General features: G+C 41.6%; 1 long non-coding RNA gene across 1 annotated transcript in view; it reads left to right on the top strand.

Moving 5' to 3' along the window:
- Positions 1-1,263: 1,263 nt before the first annotated feature.
- Positions 1,264-26,224, top strand: part of LOC134351915 (uncharacterized) — an 89,680-nt gene continuing 64,719 nt past the window's right edge. Inside the window, exon 1 of the long non-coding RNA XR_010019292.1 lies at positions 1,264-1,340. This is a non-coding gene — a long non-coding RNA (uncharacterized LOC134351915). The remainder of the gene's footprint in view (positions 1,341-26,224) is intronic.

The raw sequence follows: 26,224 nt of genomic DNA, 5'->3' as shown, positions 1-26,224 counted from the left end.
CATGGTAGGGAAGGTATTGGAGAGTATACTGAGGGATAAGATTTATGTGCATTTGGAAAGGTGTGGCCTGTTGAGGGACAGTCAGTATGCCTTTGTTTAGGGCAGGTCATACCTTACAAGCTTGAGGAGACGAGAAAGGAACTTGATGTGAGTAAGGCAGTGGTCATTATCTACATGGACTTTAACAAGGCATTTAATAATGTTCCACATGGAAGTCCGATTCAGAAGGTAAAGATGCATGGGATGTAGGGTGAATTGTAAGTTTGGATTCAGAACTGGCTTGCCCAGGGAAGACAGAGAGTAGGTATGGAAGGCTGTTATTTTGCATGTAAATGGATGGATTGGAAAGTTTGCAGATGTCATTGACACTGGTGGAGGTGTGCATAGTGTAAAGGACCATCAACGAATATAGTCTGATATCGACCAGTTACCAGATATGGGCAAAGAAATGGCAGATGGAGTTTAATTCGGGCAAGAGTGATGTGTTACACTTTGGGAGGGGAAGTGAAAGGGGTCTACAGTTAATGGTAGACCCCTTAATAATATTAAGAGGGATCTTGGGGTCCAGGTCCATTGATCACTAAAAGTGGCTATGCAAGTGGATAAGAAAACCTATGGCACAATTGCTTTCTTAGTACAAGTGTTGAGTATAAGAGTGAACAATTCATGCTGCAGTTATATAAGAATTTAGTCAGACCACACTTAGACTATTGTGTGCAGTTCTGGTCACCCAGAAGGATGTAGATACTGTGGAGAGAGTGCCGAAGAGGTTGACCAGGATGCTGCCAGGATTAGAGGGAATGAGTTATAATGAAAGGTCACCTAAAGTTGGATCTCATTAGAGCATCAGTGGCTGAGGGGAGACCTGAAAGGTGGTTTTAAAACCATGAGAGGGTAGAAAATCAGAATCTGTTCCACATGGTAGAAATGTCAAACACGAGAGGACTTGGGGTTGGGGGAGGGGCATAGTTTAAGGCGATGTGAGGTGCTAATATTTTTTACATAGAGAGTGGCAGGTGCTTGCAATAGGTTTCCAGGGTAGTAGAAAAAGCTGGCATTTTGGTGGAGTTTACGGGGCTTTTAGATAGGCACATGAATGTGAAGGGAATGGAGGGATGTGGATGATACACAGGAGAAAGGCATCTAGTATAAATTGGCATCATGATTGGTACAACTCTGGGGGCTGAATGCCCTGTCTAGTGCCGTACTGTACTGTAAATCTGAAATCTCACCTTCCTGTTTACCTTACAGGTCTTCGTGCAGTTCCCATTGGCTTTAGCCTGCAGAAGGAGCCACCCTTGTTCCAATCTATCCCTGGGTTTAAGAGCATTTGGAATTCGGTAGGGTCATTGGAGTATATTCAATCTCTGGTAAAGAGGGATCTTGCTGGTGTTCAGAACGTGTTCTTGCTGAATTCACTGTAAAATTCTAGTTCATTTAGATCAGAAAGAATTGATTTATGGATAAGACTGTATTTTAACATCAGTAAATTCATTGCATGCAAGGTGTAGAGTGAGCCATGACCCAGCCACAAGACTCTTGCCTCCAAGTCAACAAATAGTGGGTTTAATTTTCATTCCATTGATTCAAGTTGATCATTTATTTATTTATGTGGTGATACAGAGCAAAGTAGGCCCTTCCAGCCCATTCAACCACTCCGCCCTGGCAAACCCCAACTCACCCTAACCCAATCACAGGTCAATTTACAATGACCAATTAACCTACTTTGTAAGTTTTTGGACTGTGGGAGGAATCCGGAGCACCCGGGGGAAACACACACATTCCACGGGGAGAACGTACAGAGAATCCTTACAGACAGCGCCAAAATTGAACTCTGAACTCTGACCCTCTGAGGCTTAATAGCGTTGCACTAACTGCCTCTCTGCCGTAGCGCCCATGGCTGATTTAGGCTGATCATATCCACAATTCCAGACAGATGTAAAAGATTCCATGGCAAATTTGAGCACATGTTCTAGTAAAGCTTGTTATTTCGTTGTTGCTTATGGGATCTTGCAGAGTACAGATAAGTTACCACTTTTAAAGCATTGCTATGGAGGTACCCTTTACAAAGAAGTTCTATGGGATGGTTAGAGGTGATGGGAGGGACAATATAGATGCAAATTATTTAATATTTACTTCCATTCCACACATTCCAAAATGAGTCATATTCTAACTTGTGGAGAGAAACCAGTGAAGAAGATGGGAGAATGTTGTGTACATATTTACATTGATAGTATAAATTATTTTAAAAGTCAATCATTCTGTCATTCAGAGTTATTCCTTAAGCATCTCAAAGGCCAAATGGCAGTTGGTCTTCTGACTTAGTCCGTATTAACATGATGGAGGATAACTCATTACCCAGATCAAGTACAGGATGAAAGTGGTAAGTTGCCATGATAGGATACCTCGAAAATGCAACGGACAGATATTAATACAGAAAATGTAAAACTGGCAGGACAAAATAGGCAACTGGTTATCTGGCAGTGTTCATGTTATGAAAATTGAGATGGATGCTATCATCAGGAGTTTGAAAATAATTGTTATCATGTAACTGAATGATACATGGAGCTATAGAGATAGCCTAGTCAGTTTTTTACTGTCTTTTTTGTGAATATATAATTAGTTAGAGCTTGGAAGTAAGTGGAAGCAAAGCACTGTAAAGGGAAATGATAGGCTTTCACAGAATCTAACGGCCACAGCAGGAAGCTGCGTGATGTAACATCAGCCAGTTATTCCTTTCTACTAAGTAATTACAGCTGTAAATGTTTGTTCTAATGCCAGATTTTTTCCAACCATTCCTCTTTTCCCTGCTTCGGCTTTCTCTCCCTCCTCTTTCATATCTCTCACCTTTTGTTTGATCAGTTATTAAGAACAGTCACTTAGCTGAGTTTAGTAGTACTACAACAGGTTCTCCTGAAGAAGTCTTAATTTTACCTTCCCTGGGCTCAGGGGGCTTGTAAATACTTTGCAACCAGTTGACTATTTTTGAAGAGTGAGCACCTTTGTAATTTAGGTAACAAAATGGCCAATTTATACGCAACAAGATCTCACAAATAGCAATGGGATAATGGCCAGACAATTTTGCTGATAGGGGATAAATATTTTGGAAATTTCTTACCGAAATTAAAATAGGATGTTTACTTATGTATATTGCTCTATAAGATAGATAAGTTTATCTCCTATGTCATCATAAGCTTGCCAGAATTGTGCCATTTCTTAAAAGAACCCTGGAAAAGCCGTGGATTTATGAAAGAAAATTCCTGCTTGACAAACTGAGAATTACCTGAAACTAAGAGCAGACTAGTTAGGAGCAAGCCTGTAGCTGGACTTCCAAAAGTAACATCAAATATTAGATTAGATAAAAATAAATCCCTCCTCCGCCCCTCTTCTTCTATTCCGCACTCTGGTTTCTTACCTCTTCTCAGCTAACTATTACACCCCCCTCCCTTCCTTTTCTCCTATGGTCCACTCTCCTCTCCTATCAGATACCTTCCTTTCCAGCCCTTTACCCCTCCTACCCACCTGGCATCACCTATCATCTTCTAGCTAACCTCCTTCCCCTCCCCCACCTTTTTTATTCTAGCCTCTTCCCCCTTCCTTTCCAGTCCTGAAGAAACATTTTGGCCCAAAACACCAACTGTTTATTCACTTCTATAGACGCTGCCTGACCTGCTGAGTTCCTCCAGCATTTTGTGTGTGTTGCTTTAGATTAGTGGGTTCTGGAGTCAGAGTTTGACTGCAGGAGGAACAAGGTCTGATAACCCCCTGGATTTGCGAATCCATGAGACTGGGGTTCGAGGCCTAGTGTTTGGAGTCAAAACGTTGGCATATCTGGAGTTTGAGGCCTGGTTTTCAGTGGTTGATTGGTCCTGTGGTTGATGCTGAGGACCAGGATCTGAGGGTCGAATCGGAAGTACAGAAGTTCAGGCCCAGTGGCAAATCTATGCGAGTCTGCAGGGGTAGTTGAAGGCCCAATGTCTGTGTCTCTAAGTCCAAATCCAACTCCACTGAAGAGTGGAGGCCTGTCTTGGGCTTAGGGGAAGGTGTACAGTGTGTACATAGATGTGAGGGAGGGATGGGGCTTGTTTTGCTGTTGTTGTTTTGCTGCTTGTTGTTTTCCATGTTGTTCTGCTGAGCATTTGCAAGCTGCCCCTAGGACACCTTTGGACGTGTTGGGTGTTAACACAAGCAGCCACATTTCATTGTATGTTTCAATGTACACACGATAAATAATCTTGAATCTCGAGATTATAACATTTTACTGGCATTGTTTAAGGACTGGTTAATGGATAGGATACATTTTTAGATTGGGAGAGAATCACCAGAGACTTGCTGTGGGGAATCAGAGCTGGTGTCCCAGTTGTTCACAATCTAAATGGATGATCTGGTGATGATACCAAACTAGCAGACACTGTGAGAGTACAAACAGGCTAGGTGAACGGATGGTATCATCAAAGTGAATAATAAACATAGCAGGGGATTATTTTAAATGATGGTAGATTCAAAGATGTTGATGTTCAAACGATGCCATTGTATAGGAATCATTGAAAATTAACATCTGGGTGCAGCAAGCAATTGGGAAGACCGATGTTATGTTGACCTTTTTTGGAAGAGAACTGGAATAGGAAATTATAGAGGGTTCTGCATTTACTCTGTGCAGGGTGCCATTATGATCACATCTGGAAAATTCTGTCTAGGTCTGATCTCCCTACCTAAGGAATGACATGTACAATAGAGGTAATACAATGGATGTTCACCAGATTATGCACTGGGATATTGATGGATTTTTCCTGTTAGGAGAGATAAACAGAGTGTGCATGTACTCTCTTAGAAGAATGAGAAGTGATCTCATTGAAATATACAAAATTCCTCCAGGGTTTGAAAGAGTGGAAGGGGAAATGTTACAGAGGTCTCTGGAATCAGGAGTTATAGATTCAAAATAAGGGATCAGTCATTCAGGTAGAAGGTACAAAGAGATTTCATCAGCCAGAGTGTAATGAATCTTTGGAATCTAAAAATATTCAAAATAAAAGTAGATAGATTTCTGGTTCCTTAGGGAATAAATGCAATACAGATTAGTGCAAGAAAATGGTGCTGATTTAAAAGATCTTCTCAATGTACGAGTTAACACAAGGGGCTGAGCGGTCAGCTCCAGCTTCTATTTCTTACAGAATCAGAATCAGAATCCTTTATTATCACCAAGTATGTGGACACATACAGGGAATTTGATGCCAGTTTCCCTGAGCTCTCGCTGTACAGAATCAAAAAGCAAACAAAACAATAGTGCAAATAATCGTGAACTATATACAATGAGGTGTACCAGTGTATGTACAGGTGGACTTGGTTTATAATAGACTAAAATTCAAGTATTCGTAAGACTCATGGCATACAGAAAGAAACTGTTCTTGTACCTATTTGTCCTGGCATACAGTGATCTAAAGCGCCTACCAGATGGAAGGAGTTGGAACAGGTGATATCATCTACAATGATGCTGCTTGCTCGCTTCCTAACTCTAGGTGCATATAAGTCCTGGATCGAGGGCAGCTTCACACCAACAATCCTTTCCGCAGCCCTGACGGTTCTTTGGAGTCTATTCTTGTCTTGTTTGGTAGCTGATCCAAACCAGACAGTGATGGACGAACAGAGAACAGACTAGATTATTCCTGAATAGAATTGAATCAGCAATCTCCTGCCTAGAAATCAATAGGCTATCCTTTTCCCTCCACCTACAACCAATCCAATATTCTTCTGAAAGTTGAATTCTAATGAAATTGTACACACTGAGACTTCATATTCAGCCAGAAGTAGGATGACTATTATTCCAAGGAACCAAATTGTGTGGGATAATTAAATACGTTTACCAATTCATACACCTTGTGAAATCTCAAAGCTGGAGGAACACATAGATTTTAGAATAGATAGGAGGATTCAAATCAATTCACTGGAATTATGTAACCATTTGCTCATGGGCATGATCTCTACTTGTTGTTTAATGGTTAACACAATATCTGAGCACCTTTATAATTTGTATTAACTTTATACAGACAAGTAAAAGCAGCTGTCCTTATCAATATGGATCTCAGGTTGAATCATCGTCTTCCTATTAAATCTTACAACATGTTAAGATATATTCTAACCTCAGGCTAGAAACCTCATTAGGGATTCTGACCCATCCACAACCTTAATCTGCCTGGTATTACATTCAACCATTTCATTGCTGTATTCGGGAAGTATTTATGAAAGGAAGAGCTGTCGTTTGGGTGAAATATTAGACCTTTTTTTCCTCTGATTGTAAGCTGAAAATACTTTAAAAACACTCAGTGAAAAAGCACCCCAGGCTGCTATTTCTAGTAAAAAAAACAAAATGCCAGAGGTACTCAGCAGGTCAAGCACCAACAGTAGGAGGAAAGAAATTGTCGATATTTCAGGTCAAGACCCCGCTATTCTTAAACTCTTCTGTTTCTATTGCAGATTCCCTGTATTTTGCCACTCTCTTATCCATTGTTCAGATGACATAAAAGCTAGCACAACTATAATTGAAGAACATTGTCCTCCTGGTATTCTGGATAAGATTCTTTGCAGAAGAACAGTTTCAATGACAGATTGCATTTTCACTCAATTTCAATGATATCTCTCAGTTCAAGCCTATTTAGTTGCTGGAGGCGATACTTGAACCAATACAGAGAAATGGTGAGATGTATAATGGGTTGCTAATCCACCACTGCCTGTTTTACCCCATTGTACAGGTTGCAATTGCCCTCATTATTATGGCATTATGCTAATTGCCTTAATGCCCCGGGAGCTAAATTTCCAAGTGCTTTACTAGGATGTTCTTAGCCAGTATTTTGATAAAATTCCATCAATCTGAAACCTTAAGATCTCCCTCTCTCTCTTATCAGTTGCCACCCAACCTGCTGTTATGCCCTGAATTTCTGTTTTTATCTCAGACTGCATGGTCCAAATGCCAGTGATTTGGAGCGTGGCTGATTGTATTGAGTGCTTCTCAATACAGGTTGGAAACATAGTGTTCAACATGACATGAACTGTACATATGCTGAGGCAGTGTTTGAGAAGCTCAGTGGAATTGCGGGGGGGTACAACACAAGTGCCTTATACAGCCTCAGCATTGCATCCTTGCTTTTATATTCTAGTCCTCTTGAAATAAATGCAAACATTGCATTTGCCTTCCTTACCACTGACTCACTGTGAAGTCCTCCCACCCCTGTCCTTCTTCACTCCCCCAGTCATTCCATATCTGACAATCACAGTTTCTGCTGTTCTTCATCCTCAAGTGCATTGGTCTCCACCAGCAGTGTTGTGCACCACATGGCCGATCATGGCACCATGTGTGGATTTATTACAGAGAGTCCTTGACTGCTCTAGGCAGAGAGAAATTCTTACTGAATTGCCAAGCTCTTGGGGTCTCAGCTTGTATTTTGTTTTTTATAGTTGAATTTATGCTGCTTGGATTTGATGACTCTCTCCTCATTCTTCTAAATTCCAATGAGAACAGGCCTAGAGCCTTCATCACCAGTCATACGATAAAACTTACCTTCCCAGAATGATTCTTATGAACTTCTTCTCAACCCTCTCCAATGTCAGCACATCCTTTCTTAAATAAGGGTTGCAAAGTTGCTCACAGCACTCCAGGTGACGCTTCATGAGTGCCTTATACAGCCTTGAAAGAACTGCTAACATCACATTTGCCTTCCTTACCACTGACTCAACCTGCAAATTAACATTTAGGGAATCCTGCACAAGGCTCCCAAATCCATTTGTACCCTCTATTTTTGAATTTTCTCCCTGTTTAGAAAATAGCCTATGTTTTATTCGTTCTACGAAAGTGCATGATCATATAATTCAAGGCACTGTATTCCATCTTCCATGTCTTTGCTCATTCTCCTAAATTGTCTAAGTCATTCTGCAGCCTCTCTGCTTCCTCAACACTACCTGCCCCTCCACCTATCTTCACATCATCAGCAAACATGGTCACAAAGCCATCAATTTCTTCATCTAAATCATTGACATACAGCATCAAAGGAAGTGGTCCTGAAACAGATCGCTGTAGAACAGGGGTCCCCAACCTTTTTTGCAGTGCGGACCGGTTTCATATTGACAATATTCTTGTGGACCGGCCGACCGGGGGGTCGGGGGGGGTGATGTTTGCCAACGGACAAGAGTACAGTAGCAGTCAAATATGTTGTGTTTACCCCGAAAAGACTACGATGACCATGAAGCCTTGCATGGGCACCAGTGCGCATGCGTGACTTGCGTATTTTGCACAAATCGTTTTTGGCGACTCTGTTCAGGAGGGGGGCGCTGTTAATCATGACCGGAATATCGATGATAAGTGGTTAATGCACTCAATTTCGTTTCTAAAAGGGTTTATCTAACGATTTTAATATTAAACGCACAGCGCATATTTTCCTCGCATGAATATAGCGATAAGTCAATTATCAGGGGAGGACAGGGGGGCTTGAAATAAGTGTTGAACGAACTCCCAGTAGAAGTGGCAGAAGCAGGTTCAATATTATCATTTAAAGTTAAATTGGATAGGTATATAGACAGAAAAGGAATGGGGGGTTATGGGGTGAGTGCAGGTCGGTGGGACTTGGTGAGAGTAGCGTTCGGCACGGACTAGAAGGACAGAGATGGCCTGTTTCCGTGCTGTAATTGTTATATGGTTATATAAGTCAAGTCAATAGCATCATAACATTTTAAGTAACATTTGGATATTAAACACACAGCGCATATTTTCCCCATATGAACATATAAAATCATTGCAATGCACCAATATTGCTGAATCAGTGGGAGCCCTGGGCTTGTTTTCCTGCAACAAGATGGTCCTATCGAGGGGTGAAGGGAGACAGCGATACTCGAAGGGGGTTCCTTATGTCCAGTCTATTCCGCAGTTTAGTTTTCGTTGCATTCATCGCAGAGATAAGTTGGAAATGGAAGCAACGTTTTCAGTGCTTCCGTGGCTATCTCAGGATATTCGCCCTTGACTTTGATCCGGAATGCCGGCAGAGATGTTATGTCAAACATAATTTTCAGCCCGCCGTCATTTGCAAACTCCAGGAGTTGATCTCCTTCCCGCGCTGACATGGACGACGCGCAGGTAATGACCTTGCGTGCGTTCAACCTCAACAGTGCGCGTGACAGGGAATGAGGAAAGATGCAGCTGACTCATATCGCCAAATCATATTGTTTCCTCGTGGCCTGGTAGCGCTTGCCTTGCGCCCCGGTACCAGTCCGCGGCCCGGTGGTTGGGGACCGCTGCTGTAGAACACCACTAGTAACTGGCAGCCAATCCAAAAAGGATCCTTTCATTCCCACTCTTTGCCTCCTGCCAATTAGCCAATGCTCTATACATGCTACTATCTTTCCCATAACACCCTGGGCTCTTACCTTGTCTTGCAGCCTCATGAGTGGCAGCTTGGCAAAGGCTTTCTGAAAATCCAAGCACACAACATCCACAGATGTTGTGTATCCTGCTTGTTATTTCTTCAAAGAATTCCAACAGTTTTGTCAGGCAAGACTTTCCCTTAAGGAACCCACGCTGGATATTGCCTTTTTTTTTTGTCATTTGCCTCCAAGTACCCAGAAGCCACATTCTTAACGATCAGCTCCAACATTACTGAAAAATCGTTACATATATTTGTATGGCAGTGGAGCAAAGGGAATTGCATTGGCATGAGAGAGGAGCTGGCCAAAGTTGATTGGAAGGGGCCACTAGCAGGCATGACAGTAGAGCAGCAATGGCTGGAATTTCTGGGAGCAAGGACACAACTTTGGCTGATAATAGAGCAAACATTAATGGGAAGTTAGAGGATTGGGGTCACCTTCCAACAGAAGGCAACTAAAAAGCCCATAGAAGGGGAAAAATAAAAATTGAAGGTAAACTAGCCATTGATATAAAAAAATGATACCCAAAGCTTCTTCAGATATATAAAGTGTGAAAGAGAGGTGAGAGTAGATACTGGATTGCTGGAAAATTACACTGGAGATAGTAATTGGGGACAAGGAAATGGGGGATGAACTGAATAAGTATTCTGCATCAGTCTTCACAGTGGAAGCCACTAGTAGTACGCTGGAAGTTTGAGAGTGTCGGGGGCAGAAGTAGGTGCAGGGAGATGGTACTTGGGAAACTGAAAGATCTGAAGGTCGATAAGTCACGAGGGCTTGATGGACTGCACCCCAGGATTCCAAAAAAGATGGCTGAAGAAATTGTAGAGGTATTAGTAATGATTTTTCAAGAATCAATAAATTCTGTCATGGTTCCAGAGGAATGGAAAAGTGCAAATGTCATTCCACTCTTCAAGGAGGGAGAGAGGCAAGAAAGGAAATTATAAGTCAGTTAGTCTGACCTCAGTGGTTTGGAAGATTGTTCAGGATGTGGTTTTGGGGTACTTGGAGGCACATGATAAAATAAGCCGTAGTCAGCAAAGTTTCCTCAAGGGAAAATCTTGCCTGACACATCTGTTGGAATTCTTGGAAGAAGTAACACACAGGATAGACAGAGGAGAATCACTGGATGTTGCATACTTAGATTTTCAGAAGGCCTTTGACAAGGTGCCACACACGAGGCTCCTGAACAAGTTAAGAGCCCATGTTATTGCAGGAAAGATACTAGTGTAACCCTCAGGTTCGGCTATCGGCTTAATCTAGGGGGAAACAGCCTCTGACCCAGCCAAACTTGAGAAATCTTGTTTGGGTGGATGTTGCGTGATGTGTCCCCTGTTACAAATCAGTACCACGAAATAACAAACAGTACACAATACGCAATAAAATGATTGAGCTTTATCATTCTTAATTTGACTATCTGGTTAGTAAAGAAACAAAAAAAGGAAAAGGGCCCATTCTCATGAAACAGTCCAATGTGCAACGCTGGAGCTCACAGTTCTGTCCATTCATTCTCCATCGATCTCCTCCGAGTGTCGCCGACCCTCGGTCCAAGTTCACTCCATCCGGCGGTCTACTGACCGTTCATTTGCATTGTGGTAAACCATATATATGTTGTAACTGAGTTAACTGTCTGGACACGCCCCTCTGCTGACTGCCCCTGTGGCTCCTCCCACAGATTCCTGAATAAAGGTGATTCTGCCTTGCCCCTCCCCCTCAGTCTGGGGGCAGACAATTAGCATGAAGGTCGTATTGTACAGTGAATAATAGCCTTTCAGTATTTTACCCAACTTCAGTCTTTTGGAGTTATTGAAGGTGCTTCACGCGTCTTCTCTCTTCATCTCTCACTGACAAAAGACCGCGAATCACTTCTCCCGCCCCACAAGAAAGAAACAACATGCCTCTCTCGTGGGATGGGACACATCCCAAAGCCCCCGTTATCTCTAGTCATAACCCAAACATTACTGCTACAGAGAAACAATTACCTCAGCAGTGAAACATTACAGAGGGGCCATTACATTAGTAGCAAAACCTTATAGCATGTTACAGGAGCATGGATAAAGCATTGGCTGATTGGCAGGAGGAAAAGGGTGGGAATAAAGGGAGTCTTTACTGATTGGCTGTTGGTGACTAGTGGTGTTCCACAGGGGTCTATGTTGGGCCCGCTTCTTTTCACAACGTACAGTGTGTCAATGACTTGGATGACAGAATTGATGGCTGTGGTCAATTTTGTAGATGATATAAAGTTAGGTGGAGGGGTAGGTAACTTTGTGGAAGTAGAGAGGCTATAGAAGGACTTAGACAGGCTAAGAGAATGGGCAAAGAAGTGGCAGATGGAATACAGTGTTGGGAAGTGAATGGTTGTGCATTTTGGTAGAAGAAAATGAAAGGGTTGACTATGTTCTCAATGGAGAGAAAATTCAAATCTGAGGTGAAAAGGGATTTGAGATTCCTCGTGCAGGATTCTCTAAAGGTTACCTTGCAGGTTGAGTCAGTGGTGAGGAAGGCAAATGCGATGTTAGCATTCATTTTGAGAGGACTAGAGTAGAAAAGCAAGGAGGTAATGCTGGGGCTGTATAAAGAACTGGTGGGGACTCACTTGGAGTATTGTGAGCAGATTTGGGCCCATTATCTAAGAATGGATGTGTTGACACTGGAGAGTGTTCAAAAGAGGTTCAGAAAAGTGATTCTGGGATTGAATAGCTTGACATATGATGAGTGTTTGATGGCTCCGGGCATCAACTCACTGGAATTCAGAAGAACGAGGGGTGACCTCAATGAAACCTATCAAATAGTGACAGATCTCGATAGAGTGGATGTGGAGAAGATATTTCCTGCATATGGGGAGTCTAAGACCAGAGGACAGAGCATCAGAGTAGAGGGGCATTCTTTTATAAAGGAAATGAGGAGGAATCTCTTTAGTCACAGAGTGGCGAATCTGTGGAATTCATTGCTACAGGCAGCTGTGGAGACTAGTTATTGGGTATATTTTAGTCAGAGGTTGATAGATTCTTGATTAGTCAGGGCATGAAGGGATATGGGGAGAAGGTTAGAGATTGGGGCTGAGAAGGAAAATGGATCAGCCATGATGAAGTGGCAGAGCAGACTTGATGGGCCAAAATGGCCTAATTCTGCTCCAATATCTTATGATCTTATGGTCTTATGATACACTCGACCATAAGTGAACAGTCATTGTTTTGGGCCGAGACCATTCAGGACTCCTGTTGAAAGGTCTCGGCCTGAAATGTCAACTGTTTAATAGGTGCTGCCTGGCCTGCTGATTTCCTCCAGCATTTTGTGTGTGTTGCCTGGATTTCCAGCATCTGCAGATTTTCTCCCGTATGTGATTTCCTTTTTAACATGCTTTTTCTGTCTCCCGCTGTAATTTGCAGACCACATCCTGGCTACTATTCGCCAACTGTATTACCATCTGGTATGGGAACTGCAAGGCATCTAAGTGCAAAACTCTACAATGGATGGTGAGGAGTGCTGGGAGAATCGTCAGAACTTCTCTCCCTCCCCCACCCCCATCCAGGACCAGAAGTGCTGACGAACCCTCAGCATTGTCAAGAACCTATCCCTTCCATTCCACAATCTCTTTGACCTCTTACCATCAAGCAGAACGTACAGCTGTATAAGAGAAAGGACTGTTAGATTGGGTAACAGCTTCTTCCCCGGGCCTGTGAGACTCCTGAACAAACTTCTACCACCCAGTACACATTACTGCTGGGAATGAGTAGCCAGGGAAGGGTAACAGTGTCCAGAAATAAAGGCATTTCCCTGAGGGGCTTACACAGACCGGTATGTAGTCATCCACCCCTAGTCCAGTCATAGAGTGCTGCCCTATTCCTTGTAGGTTCTTGCTGCAGTATTCAGATGGTCGTGTGTGTACTGTCAGTCCAACCTTGCAGTGTGTTACTCTACTCTAGGGTCTATTGTCTGCTGAGAGTCTTGGGGAAAGTGGATTAATATCAGCCCTGACATATACGTAGGAAGACAAGCAGGTATTACTGAAGAGGGGAAATGCAGCAAACATTCAAGGCCCTAGTGACAATGAGAACTTGTTCCAGCACCCTCCATTATCCTTGTCCAGAAGAGTGAAATCCCTAGTTCCGCAATATGGAGCAGACTGCAAAACCCAGGCTAGAGAAATACAGTAACTCCCAGCTATTCCTCAGTTGGATCCAGAGAGCTATGCATTTAATCAGTTTATCCTTCTACACTTTTGTTGCTTTATAATCTTTGATTAGCCTTCTCTATTTAATATGAGAAGCACTTTTGCTTTTTTCTTTGTGTAAGCAGCAGAGACAACCTCAGCCAACACACCAGCCTTCCAGAATATGTCAGGCAGTAGAGACTGTGTTCAATTGTTCTGTTCTGTATTGAGGCCAAGGCTTTGAAGCTTATTGATTATTTTTGAGTGGATGATGCTATTAAGTGCCAAATTGTAGTTGACAAAGAGAATCCTGATGTGTGTATCTTTGCTGTTCAGATGCTCCAGGGTTGAATGATGGTATCTACTATGGACCTGTTGCACTGGTAGGCAAATTGGAGCAGATTCAAGCTGTTTCTCAGGCAGGAGTTGATATGTTTCATCAATAACCACTCAAAACAATTCATCACAGTGGATGTAAGTTCTACTGGATGATAGTCACTGAGGCAGGTCACCACGTTCTTCTTTGACACTGGAATAAATGAAGCTTGCTTGAAGCTGCCAAAGTGAGCAGTTAAAAACCTCAGCGAACAGTCCAGCCAGTTGATCAGCACAAGTCTCTCGTACTTGACCAGGAACCTCATCTGGTTCAGATACTTTTCGTGGGTTCACACTCCTAAAGGCTGCTTGCATGTCAGCCTGTGTCACAACCACGGATTTGGCAGCGCAGCAGATACGACAATTGCACTTCTGAATATGCACGTGTCAGCTAATTATTATTTAATCGTGATAGTATTTAACTCCATACTTGTCGTTGTAGTGCTTGTCGAGACTTGTACAGAGCAGAGCAACGCTTCGCTACCTGTTTGCTTTTGGCCTTCCCTGAGAGATTGGACTTTTGAGTCAACTGACTCTGAAGACTAGCGGTATTTGTTTAATGTTTAAATTTTCTTTTCAGCTGCAGAGTAGGCTTCGTTTCCTGTTTGAGAGTTTTAGTTAATGGCCCTTTTTGGCCTAGCGTTTATTATTTTATTTTCCCTTTAACACTGTTCACATTGAAGTTTTGTGAACCGAGGATCTGCTTCAGTGTCTCTGACTCTGCACTTGGGCCATATCCGAACCTGGTAACACTCAGAGACTGAAATCACAGCATCATCAGGAGCTGTGGGAGTTTGTGATGGTTCCTCCATGTTTTGATGGTCAAAGTGAGCATAGAAGGCATTGAGTTAATCTGGAAGCAAAGCACTGTTGTTGTCTGCATCAGCGGTCCCCAACCACCGGGCCACGGACTGGTACCGGGCCACGAGGAAACATATGATTTGGTGATATGAGTCAGCTGCACCTTTCCTCATTCCCTGTCATGCCCACTGTTGATCTTGAATGCACGTGAGGTCATTACCTGCGCATCATCTATGTCAGCGCGGGAAGGAGATCAACTCCTTGAGCTTGCAAATGACGGCGGGCTGAAAAGTATGTTTGACACAACATCTCTGCCGGCATTCTGGATCAAAGTCAAGGCTAAATATACTGAGATAGCCATGAAATCACTGAAAACGTTGCTTCCATTTCCAACGTATCTCTGCGAAACGGAGTTTTCTGCAATGAATGCAACGAAAACTAAATTGCGGAATAGACTGGACATAAGGAACTCCCTTTGAGTATCGCTGTCTCCCGTCTCCCCTCGATAGGACTGCCTTGTTGCAGGGAAACAAGCCCAGGGCTCCTACTGATTCAGCGATATTAGTGTGTTGCAATGATTTTATATGTTCATACAGGGAAAATATGTGCTGTGTGTTTAATATCCAAATGTTACTTAAAATGTTATGATGCTATTGACTTATAAGTGACTTTTATAACCATATAACAATTACAGCTCAGAAACAGGCGATCTCTCCCCTTCTAGTCTGTGCCGAACGCTACTCTCACCTAGTCCCACCGACCTGCAATCAGCCCATAACCCTCCATTCCTTTCCTGTCCATATACCTATCCAATTTTTCTTTAAATGATAATATCGAACCTGCCACTACCACTTCTACTGGAAGTTCGTTCAACACTTACTTCAAGCTCCCCTGTCCTCCCCTGATAATTGACTTTTCACTATATTCATGCGAGGAAAATATGCGCTGCGTGTTTAATATTAAATTCATTAGATAAACCCTTTTTAGAAACAAAATTGAGTGTATTAGCCACTTATCACCTATATTCCGGTTGTGATTAACAACCCCCCCCCCCGAACATAATTGCCAAAAACGATCTGTATAGAAAAATCGGCACATACGCGCCTGCAAGGCTTTATGGTCATGGTAGTATTTCTCGGGGTTAGCACAACGTATTTGACTGCTACTCTTGTCTGTTGGCAACCCTACCCACCCCACCCCCAGCCCCCACCGGGTTGGCCGGTCCGCAAGAATATTGTCAATATTAAACCGGTCCTCAGTGCGAAAAAGGCTGGGGACCCCTGAATTATGGCATATAGATCAGAACAGAGGAACAGATCTGCTGTGAGGTTTTTGATAGCTCCCAGATATGAGCAAAATGTAAGATTAAGCCTGTCTTTGATGCAAATATCCTCACAGCTAGTCTGTCAGGGTCACTTACATTTCAGCTCTGTGGGTTCTGTGGAGGCTGAAGGTTTTTATGTAAAGCTCTGCAGATTTTGCTGCAGTTAGGGCAGTGACACTTGATGGTAGACAATATGGGAGATGGTATGTTGCTTCCACTGCTGTAACCATTTTCAGCTGTTTTGCTGAGGAGACTCGAGGTTCTCTGTGCTCTTCCTGATGTTTGTTCACAATTTTGATTAGTCACAGACCACGAATTCACGTGAGTTGAGTTCTGCAGACTTATTGACCTTGCAACAAATTAAACATGCATTTTTAAATTAATCACACCATTTCCCTGTGAGAGCTGCAATTCCAGATAACTGTAGAAGAGGACTTTGATGTCAGCCTGGATCAATCTTAGATTACTCCTTTTAATCAGCACATCTCTGTTGTCCAAACAATAACCGAGAGGCCAAAACTAAATTTCATTTTTTTATCAAACAATTTTACTAGGATTCTTCTGTAGTACAGATTCTTAATTACCCAGCAAAAGACCTGGACAGTTTCAGTCATTCTATGACAAGATCTTCAGATAACATATTATTTTGAATGAGATAAATTATTAGTTTGGTAACTAATGTTATATATAGACAAATATTTTCAAAAAGTGTAACTTACTTGAGCTGTTGAAACAATAAATCAAGACCTGAAAGTGAAATCAACCAGCATAATACCATAATTCTTCTACTGTGCTGAAGTAATATCATTTGTCTGGGTATTTCCATTGTACTGGGTCCTCATTGCTGTTAAGCTGACTGTAACTGAGCTCCATGTTCTTCACAAGTAAAGAAATTCTTACTTTCCCTGCTCTAAATCTTTCCCATATCTTTGGCTCATGCTCCTGTTCAGTCCAACCATCGCCAATCTCCACAGCCCTTTAGTGTTGCTATAATGTTCAGAACTAATGGCTTGTAAGTTTAGGAATGCATGCAGTATACAACCTGAAATTATTACTCTTCACAGATATTCATGAAACAGAAAAAAACCCAAAGAATGAATGATAGAAAAATGTTAGGACCCCAAAGTCCCTCCTCCCCCTCCATGCACAAGCAGCAGTTAGTCTTGCGATACCATGGATCTGGGCCTGGAAAGTCTTCACTCTCCAGGGTGCAGGCCTGGGCAGGGTTGTATGGAAGACCAGCAGTTGCCCATGCTGCAAGTCTCCCCTCTCCACGACACCAATGTTGTCCAAGGAAAGGGCATTAGGACCCATACAGCTTGGCACCGGTGTCGTCGCAGAGCAATGTGTGATTAAGTGCTTTGCTCAAGGACACAACACGTTCCCTTGGCTGGGACTCGAACTCATGACCTTCAGGTCGCTAGTCCAATGCCTTAACCACTTGGCCCACTTGGCCACGTGCCACACAAGCAGCAGCAAAAGCATCAACCCCACCCCCCACCACTCACTATGCAGCAATAGCAAAGCCCTCAAAGAGACATTATCTAGAGTCCATCAAAAACTACTGTCCATGCCAATACCTCGACATCTCAGACAGGCTCTCGCTCTCTCTCTCTCTCACTAGCGAGGGAGAGGGAGATATTGCTCCTGCAACAATGAGAGGGGAGACCAACAGCATCTGATCAGAGAGAAAGCTCAGCATCTGATTATATTGGATTTCTTTGTAATGGAGCTAGGGAATAAGAACAACATCTAAATTCTGAACTTGAATTTGGTTCAGTTTTTTACCAGATGAATTTTGATGCAAATTAAAAAAACTCAAAAATGGAGGGAATTTTATCCCCTAGTCTTTTCCTTTTAAAGTAGATCATGTGGCTGATTTACCTTTCACCCCGTTGCGAAATTTGAGCCCACTCATTGAGTGATTGATTATACAAAGGTTGCCGCTGCAACATTCTGCTGGCACATGATGTAACTTTGGCACTGGAGACTGAGCATTTCCTGTTCCTCCTCTCAGCCATTCTGAAACATCACTGTTACTTCTTCAGGCCCAGCTCTTTGCTCAAATATCTGCAAGCATTTAAGTCAGTTGCTGCAGATATCATTGGCACCTGACATGTAGATTCTGAAAAACTGCTCTTCTGGATTTAGCTGGGTACAGGAGGTTTTTTGTCCTCTGCCTTTTAGATTATCTCCAGGAAGGCAGACTCCATCCCAGACTTTTAACTGTACACTTGGATGGAGTTTCGTATAAAACCAGAACGAAAATAAAATAACTGTCAATTTTGGAAATCTGAAACATAAACAGAAAATGCTGTCGATTTCATTCACAGAAAGAGAAACGGAATTAATGTTTCAGGCTTGGGGTCTTATTGACGAAGGATCTTTGAACTGAAATGTTGACCATGTTTCTCTTTTCACAGATGCAGCTTGACCTCCTGAGAGTTCCAAGTATTTTTTTTGTCTCTATTTTAGACACTGACCCTAATTGAACAAGTTTCTGCTGAAGAGATCTTGGTTAGGTCTGTCATTTGTTCTCATGGATTCTGCCTGAGCCACTGAACATTTTGCTTTTATTTCAGATATTGAGTCTGAAATATTCTAAAGGTTATTATCTTTGGATTAATACCTAGGTGTTTATCATATCCTGTAATTTTCACTGTCTGAGATGTAAAGTTTTTGATCCAATCCTCAATACAGACTGTTAAAAACATCTATCTCTGTTCTCTGAGGTGGTTGTAAATAATTCCAGTTGAGGACCCAAGGGGTTTTGCTTGGCTGCCAGACAGCATTCACAATGGAAAAACACCTGCAAAAATTCATGTTGTCATTGCTTTTTTTGTGGCTCTTTGGCAAATTGGCTACAGTTTTTGCTTGGTGAATAATTTAGACTACATTTAAAATCATTTATTGCCTAATGAAGTACTTCGGGTTAGACTATTGTTTTCTTTATTACGCAATAAAAAGTTGGAATTTGGGTCAAAGTTAGGCATGAGCATAGGATCGACAAGTCAGTTGTTGTTGCCAACTCAAGGCTCATATAATGTCCTTTGTTTCGTTACTGGCACTATTTAATGTCTGACACAACAATCAAAATGAACAGAGGACAATGATAGCTTTTGTCTTGCAGCATGAAAATGAAAGATTATGTAGTTCACTAAAAATGATCTTTCTGTATTCTGTTCCCTTGCCCAGGTATGATGGATACAACAACAATATTATTGCTGCAGAGCGTACTCTGGCATCGGTTGCATTAAATGCAGACATAATTTTCTTTAAAACCAGTAGTCATAACAGTGATTTCATGGTTCAAGCCAAGAATTGCTTTGTATCACTTATTAAGGGAAGGAAAATGAATTAATTGTTTGGAAAGCAACGTGGAAAGGATAACTAAATGCATTGTTTTCATTGGAAACAGAAAACTTCTCTGTTTTTGTGGATGTTTGCGAGAAAAAGATCATTTCAGGATGTATACTGTATACATTTCTCTGACATTAAACTGGACCTTTGAATCTTTGAAATGGAGGCAGGAATGGAAAAAAGTGTATGTTTTAAAAATTAAATAACGAAGTAATGTTAAAAATATGGAATGGATTGTTCATGAAACAAGTGACTGGCAAGAATTACTAACGGAGAATTTAATTGTACTTCAGAGATGTACTTTGAAAAGAGCAAGGCTTTGGAGACCAATTTCCTCATTTGATGACAAATTTCAAAGCTCATATTGGAAGTACTAAGATGCAGAAGAAAAATTAGGCTGCACATAACATGGTGTATTTCTTCATTTATCTTAATCTTGGATTTCCGATCCTTGCCTCGGGAGTCTAACTTGTGCAGTGTATGGAATGAACAAACTTGCATTTATATGGTATTTAACCCAGTCTCAGAAAGCAATTTACAGCCAATTAAATACCTTGTAGTCTTTATCATTTGCTCAAAACCAGGGTGCTAATATCAGTAGTATGATAATATAAGCATATGCTCTTTAATTAATTATAAACACAAGAGATTCTGCAGATCACCTGTCCATCACCTTCCCCTGGTGCTCCTCCTCCTTCCCTTTCTGTTATGGTCCACTCTCCTCTCCTAGCAGATTTATTCATCTTCAGCCCTTTACCTTTCCTAACCACCTACCTTCACCCACCACCTTCTAGCTATCCTTCTTCCTCTCCTCCCAATTTTTTATTCTGGCGTCCTCCCCCGCACCCCGCCCCCCCATGCCTGTCCTGAAGAAGGGCCTTGGCCAGAAACATTGACTGTTTGTTCATTTCCATGGATGCTGCCTGACTTCTGAATTTCTTCAGCATTTTGTGTGTGTTGCTTTGGATTTCCAGCATCTTGTGTTTTGATTCTGCAGATGTTGGAAACCCAGAGCAACATACACGACATGCTGGAGGCACTCAGTGGTTCAGGAAGCATCTGTGGAAATGAATCAAGAGTTGACGTCTTGAACTGAGACCTTTCATCAGGACTGGAAAGGAAGGGGGAAGAAGCCAGAATAAGGTGGTGGGGAAAGGAAGGAGTACAAGATAGAAAGATATAGGTGAAGCCAAGTGGGTAGAGGAGGGGGAATGAAGTAAGAAGCAGGGAGGAAATAGGTAGGAAAGGTAAAGTGCTAGAAAAGAAGGAATCTGATAGGCGAGGGTAGTGGAGCATGGGAGAAAGGCATCAGGGGATAGCAGGTGAGGAGAAGAGGAGAGGTATGAGTGGAGCCAGAATGGGGAATGGAAGAGAGAAGGGGACAGGGGGATCAATGATCTCTTTAACTAAATTGATTGAGTTGTAGGCAATTAGTAACAAGAGATTTTCACATTCACCTGAACAGGTTAATAGAGTCCCACCTGAAGATCTCTTCTGAGAGATGACACTTCTGCTTGCAAAGCATTCCTTCTGCAATGAACTGAAGTGTCAGCCTAGATTACTGTATGTGCTCAGTTCTCTGAATCTTTGATCTTTTGGCTCAAAAGCACACACTATCACTAAGCCAAGATTATATTATTGCAAAAAAGTTTTTAATCTACCACTGTTATCCAGCAGCTTTCATGCACAAATTATGTTCCGATCTTGGACTCCACTAACTCAAGCCTTTGCCTGCCAAAAAACTGCTAGAAATATTGCAAATGGCTTAAGTGCTAATATTTCAAATAAAGGGAAAGGCATCATAGAATTTGAGTTGTGGAGGCAAAGCATTCGACAACATTGATTGCTTGATCATTTTATGAAAGCTGCCTTCAACAGTGGGGATCTCCCTCAATTTTTGTATGAATAATCATCGTTCCCATCTATGATCACTCATATATTAGTTTTATTATATAGTGAAAAGATGGTCTAGCATATTGTTTTACATGCACCAGAGAAACTTTCACAGTAATTGATGTGTTACTATAATAGTCATATTATGTAGCCTACTTGACTCCGTTAAAAATATTGCATAATAAATAGTAGATTTTGTTAAGGTTAGGACTTTATCAGACAGGAGTAATAGATTTTGGACGTGCATTTGTGACGAACTCAGGGGAAAACTAACAGATATGATCACTTATACAGGAAATATATTAAACATTGCACACAGTGTACACCTATTCTGTCTACTATTTAAGAGATGGTTAAGCATGACTCTTTCATTCTCCTTCCTTGTTTTCTAATAACGTCAGCATTCCAAGATGGGGAACATGCTGGAATTCAGGCATTCCATACTATTGCAAATATCCATAAGTTTTTCCTGATTTTTTTTCTCTTCAAAAGGAGATATTGGATTATTTAGGGAGATTAAATGGATATAAAATGAATAATAACAATAACTCTATTTATAGAGTACTTCTATACAGATAATGTATTTCACAGTACTTTTTAATGGGACAAAGTGCAAACATGAATATAAAATAAAACTAAACATGAAAATAAAAGACAAAAAATTGTTAGTTAAAAACAAGGTTAAATAAATAGGTTTGGAGGTGCCATTTTTAAGCGTCAACTGAGTCTGTAAACCTTACAGTTTATGTATTAAATTCCACAGTTTAAGGATGTAGTTCAAAGAAGCTAATGTGCCAGTTATCTTTTGAGGGAGATTGTTTAAATTTAAGAGACTAGTGGAAGAAAACCTGAGAGCTCTTGCGGGATTATAAAACAAAAAAATGATTCTGTGATGTACTCTGCTACCAGACCATTAAGAACTTTAAAAGCAAGTAAGAGAATTTTAAAATAATTTAAAAAGATACAGGAAGCCAATGCAGAGAAGCTAGTGCAAGAGTGATATATTCCCAAATCCTAGTTTTGGTTAAAAGCCTACCAGCAGTGTTCTGAATGAACTGAAGTTTGTCAATAGATTGCTTTGGAAAGCCAGTAAAAAGTGCATTGCTGTAATCTAGTCTATTCAGTATAAGGGTGTGAATTAGTTTATCAGCATCATTTTGTGACAGACACAAAAGTACCTTTTCAATATTACTTAAGAGTAGAAATACTGCTCTGGTCACTTTCTTTACGTGGGATTTAAAATTCAAGTCCGAATCAAGCATAACACCCAGGCTAGTTACTGCTAATTTTACAAGGGGAGCCAAGTTCTCAAGTTTATCAAGAAGTGCACCTCTTTTGGCTTTGGGACCAACCAAGAGTATTTCAGTTTTATCTTCATTTAGCTTTAGGAAATTATTGCTCATCCATTTGTTTATTTCAGCCATACCAGAAGTCAGAAAAGATAAGGGTACGATCATCCTCAGGCTCAACCGACATATGCAATTGTGTGACATCCACACAACTGTGGAAATCAAGTTTATGCTCTCTAATGATGTCTCCTTCAATTAAACTGGATTATGCCAGAAACAGTACTCTGTTCTTACTTCTTAGTTCACAGTTGAGTTTCTTTAATGGTTTAAAGACAAATCACGTGACCATCGGTCTGCTACACACATTTTTCTTCTCACAAGAACAAAAATGCTTATGGTGAATAAGTACCACCATTTTTGGCCCCTTCTGGTGATCAGATATTTCACTTAGGAATGTTCATGCCAGGAAGGCTCTTGTCAAAATCTTAAACTTGTCATTCAAAATTATCATTGCGAAACTAGAAATTGAAGCATCAGCAGGTTCTCCATTCACCAGGCATCATTATTCTTGGAGATAACATTGTCAGACTAGAAGGGATTCTGCAAAATAAAATTATCCTACTGTTCCTGACTCTTTCCACATGATCACCGTGAAGGAACTTTCAGCCAGCAGGGTCTAATTAACTGCAACAATTTTGCTTTCAGCCCAGGACCCTCCTACCTATTCCTTGCTTACTACCTCCACTCCATGGACTTGCGCCTCACAATCAGAAACTCATATTTGAAAAATATAAGATTGCATCATTGAATTTTGATTTTACTAGATTATTTAGCAAAGAATCAAATTATTTTCCCAGCAATCCTTCTCCTATATGGAAAATATTTAACGAAAAGGTCTATCAGCATCGTCATAGACTTAAGAATTTTGTAAGGTCCCTTCTAGAGAATAAGACAGTCATTGACAAATTTTTATTTGGATGGATATGTTGCTCCCCTGTGGAAAATGAAATATTGTATCTATAAATTCAAAACCACAGATATTGCTACTTAATTAATGCAAGATTATGGAAAATGTGATTTTGGGTTCCAAAGTAGAAAAATTTGGCTTTAGAAATGTTTCAAATATTAACAATACAACTGCACATTCCTCCACCTGTTGGTCTTAGAGGGTGAATATGGGAATTTATACAGATCCTTCCGAATATCGATCCTGACTATTGGTTTCATGGAACGTATGGACAACTTTGAACCAGGGATGGACTAAACAAGGAGGGTGTGGCCATTTTTTTCACTGATGAAAACTCTAATAACGTCCTGGTTGTGACTGCAGAAACAGAAATCAAACATGGAACAGAAGGAAAAAAAAAAGAGACTGAAGATACTGGAACCTGGAACAACAGATTTCTGGAAGAACTTCAGAGTGTCCGGCAGCATCTATGGAGCCAAAGAGATGGTTGACATTTTGGGACAGGACCCTGAATCAGGATTGAGAAGGAAGAGGAAAAGTTGCCATTCAACAGTGCCTTGAAAAAGTATTCAGCCCTCAACCTGTTGCTCACATAAGTGAGTATTACAACCAGGGATTTTGATCAATTTAACTGAGAATTTTTATTTGTGAATCACATGCTTCTTCCGCAACCCCCGCCCCCATGCACCCACCACAGCAGAGCCAAAAAAAACAGGGAAAATTGTAAAGCATAAAAAACTAAACATTCAAAAACCAAAATATCAGCAGTTCAAAAGTATTCATCCCCTTTTGCTCAGTACTTAATTGAACCAACTCTCACAGCTATTACAGACAGTAGTCTTTTTGGATAAGTCTCTATTAGTTTTGCACAACTTGGTGTGCTGAGCCCTCTCCTATACGTACTCCCTTTTCACCTATGACTGCGTTCCTGTACATGGTTCTAACTCCATAATCAAGTTCGCAGACGACACCATGGTGGTTGGCCTGATCAGAGGGGATGACGAGACGGCCTACAGGGACGAGGTCCAGCACCTGGCTGCGTTGTGTGCCGACAACAACCTGGCCCTTAACACCCAGAAGACCAAGGAGACCATTGTGGACTTCAGGCATGCTAGGAGCCACACTCACGTCCCCATCTACATCAACGGAGCTGTAGTGGAGCGCGTATCAAGCTTCAAATTCCTTGGTGTCCACATTTCCGAGGATCTCACCTGGTCCCTGAACTCCTCCATTCTGATCAAAAAGGCGCAACAGCACCTTTATTTCCTGCGGAGCATCAAGAAAGTTCACCTCTGTCCCAGGATACTGACGGATTTTTATCGCTGTACCATTAAGAGCATACTCACCAACTGCATCTCAGTGTGTTATGGCAATTGTCCCGTATCGGACTGCAATGTGCTCCAGCATGTGGGGAAAACTGCCCAGTGGATTATCAGCACCCAATTGCCCACAACTACCATAAACGCTGTCTGGACAGGGCAAAAAGCATGATCAAGGATGCATCCTACTCTAACCATGAATTTTTTACTCTCCTCCCATCTGGTAGGCGCTACAGGAGCCTCTGCTCCCGCACCAGCAAGCACAGGAAGAGCTTCTTCCCTGAGGCTGTGACCCTGTGGAACCTCACATCACAGCACTAAGCAGTATTGCACCCATATTGTACTGTCTCAGTACTGCATTTCATTGGCTTTGTATCTGTATTCAGCACAATGACAATAAAGTTGAGTCTAATCTATTTAATCTAATGGAACAAAATTGGCCCATTCCTCCTTGAAAAATTGTTCAAGCTGTGCCAGGTTAGTTGGGGAGCAGGGGTGGACAGCAAGTTCGAGGTCTTGCCAGAGATGTTTGATTGGGTTAAGATCAGGACTCTGACTGGGCCACTTAAGCACATCAATTTTCTTCATTTGAAGACACTCCATGGTTGCTGCGGCAGTAAGCTTTGGGTCATTGTCCTGCTGAAAGATGAACTTCTTCTCCAGTTTAAGCTTGCTGGCAGAGGGTAGCATGTTTTTATCCAAGATCTCTCTGTATTTAGCAGCATTCATCTTCCCCATCAATCTTGGCCAGATTTCCATTCCCTGCTGCTGAAAAGCATCCCCATTGCATGATGCTATCTCTACCATACTTGACGGTAGGAATGATGTTACCTGGCTGATGCGCAGTATTAGATTTACACCACACATACGGCTTTGTATTGAGGCCAAGAAGTTCCACTTTATTCTTCTCTGACCACAAGACGTTCTTTCACATCTTTACAGTATCTTCCAAGTGAAGCTTTGTAAAGTCTTACTGGGCAAGGACACACTTTTCTTTTAGCCAGGGCTTCTTCCTTACCACTCTTCCATAACTACCCTATGTGTGCAAGGCCTTAGAGATTGTGGGGCCTTGAACTTAGTTTCTAGTTGCAGCCACTGATCTCCAGATTTTCCATGATGGACCACACTGAGCTCTGAGTTACGTTCAGTGCCTTTGCGATGGTCTTGTACCCTTCCCCAGATTTGTGCTTCTCTATTATCATTTCTCTGACTTGTCTTAAATGCACTTTTGTCTTCATTTTGGTTTGGTCTGTTCAAAATCTACCATACCGTTGGACCCAACAGAGAGAGGGGGTATTTATTCTTCTGAATTTGTTGAAAACAGCTGATCCTCCAATT

Source organism: Mobula hypostoma, chromosome 9 (assembly GCF_963921235.1).
Source record: "Mobula hypostoma chromosome 9, sMobHyp1.1, whole genome shotgun sequence".
In the NCBI taxonomy this organism is placed as follows: domain Eukaryota; kingdom Metazoa; phylum Chordata; class Chondrichthyes; order Myliobatiformes; family Myliobatidae; genus Mobula; species Mobula hypostoma.
Note: the sequence above shows the minus strand (reverse complement) of the source record. Positions and strands in the feature narration are given on the sequence as shown.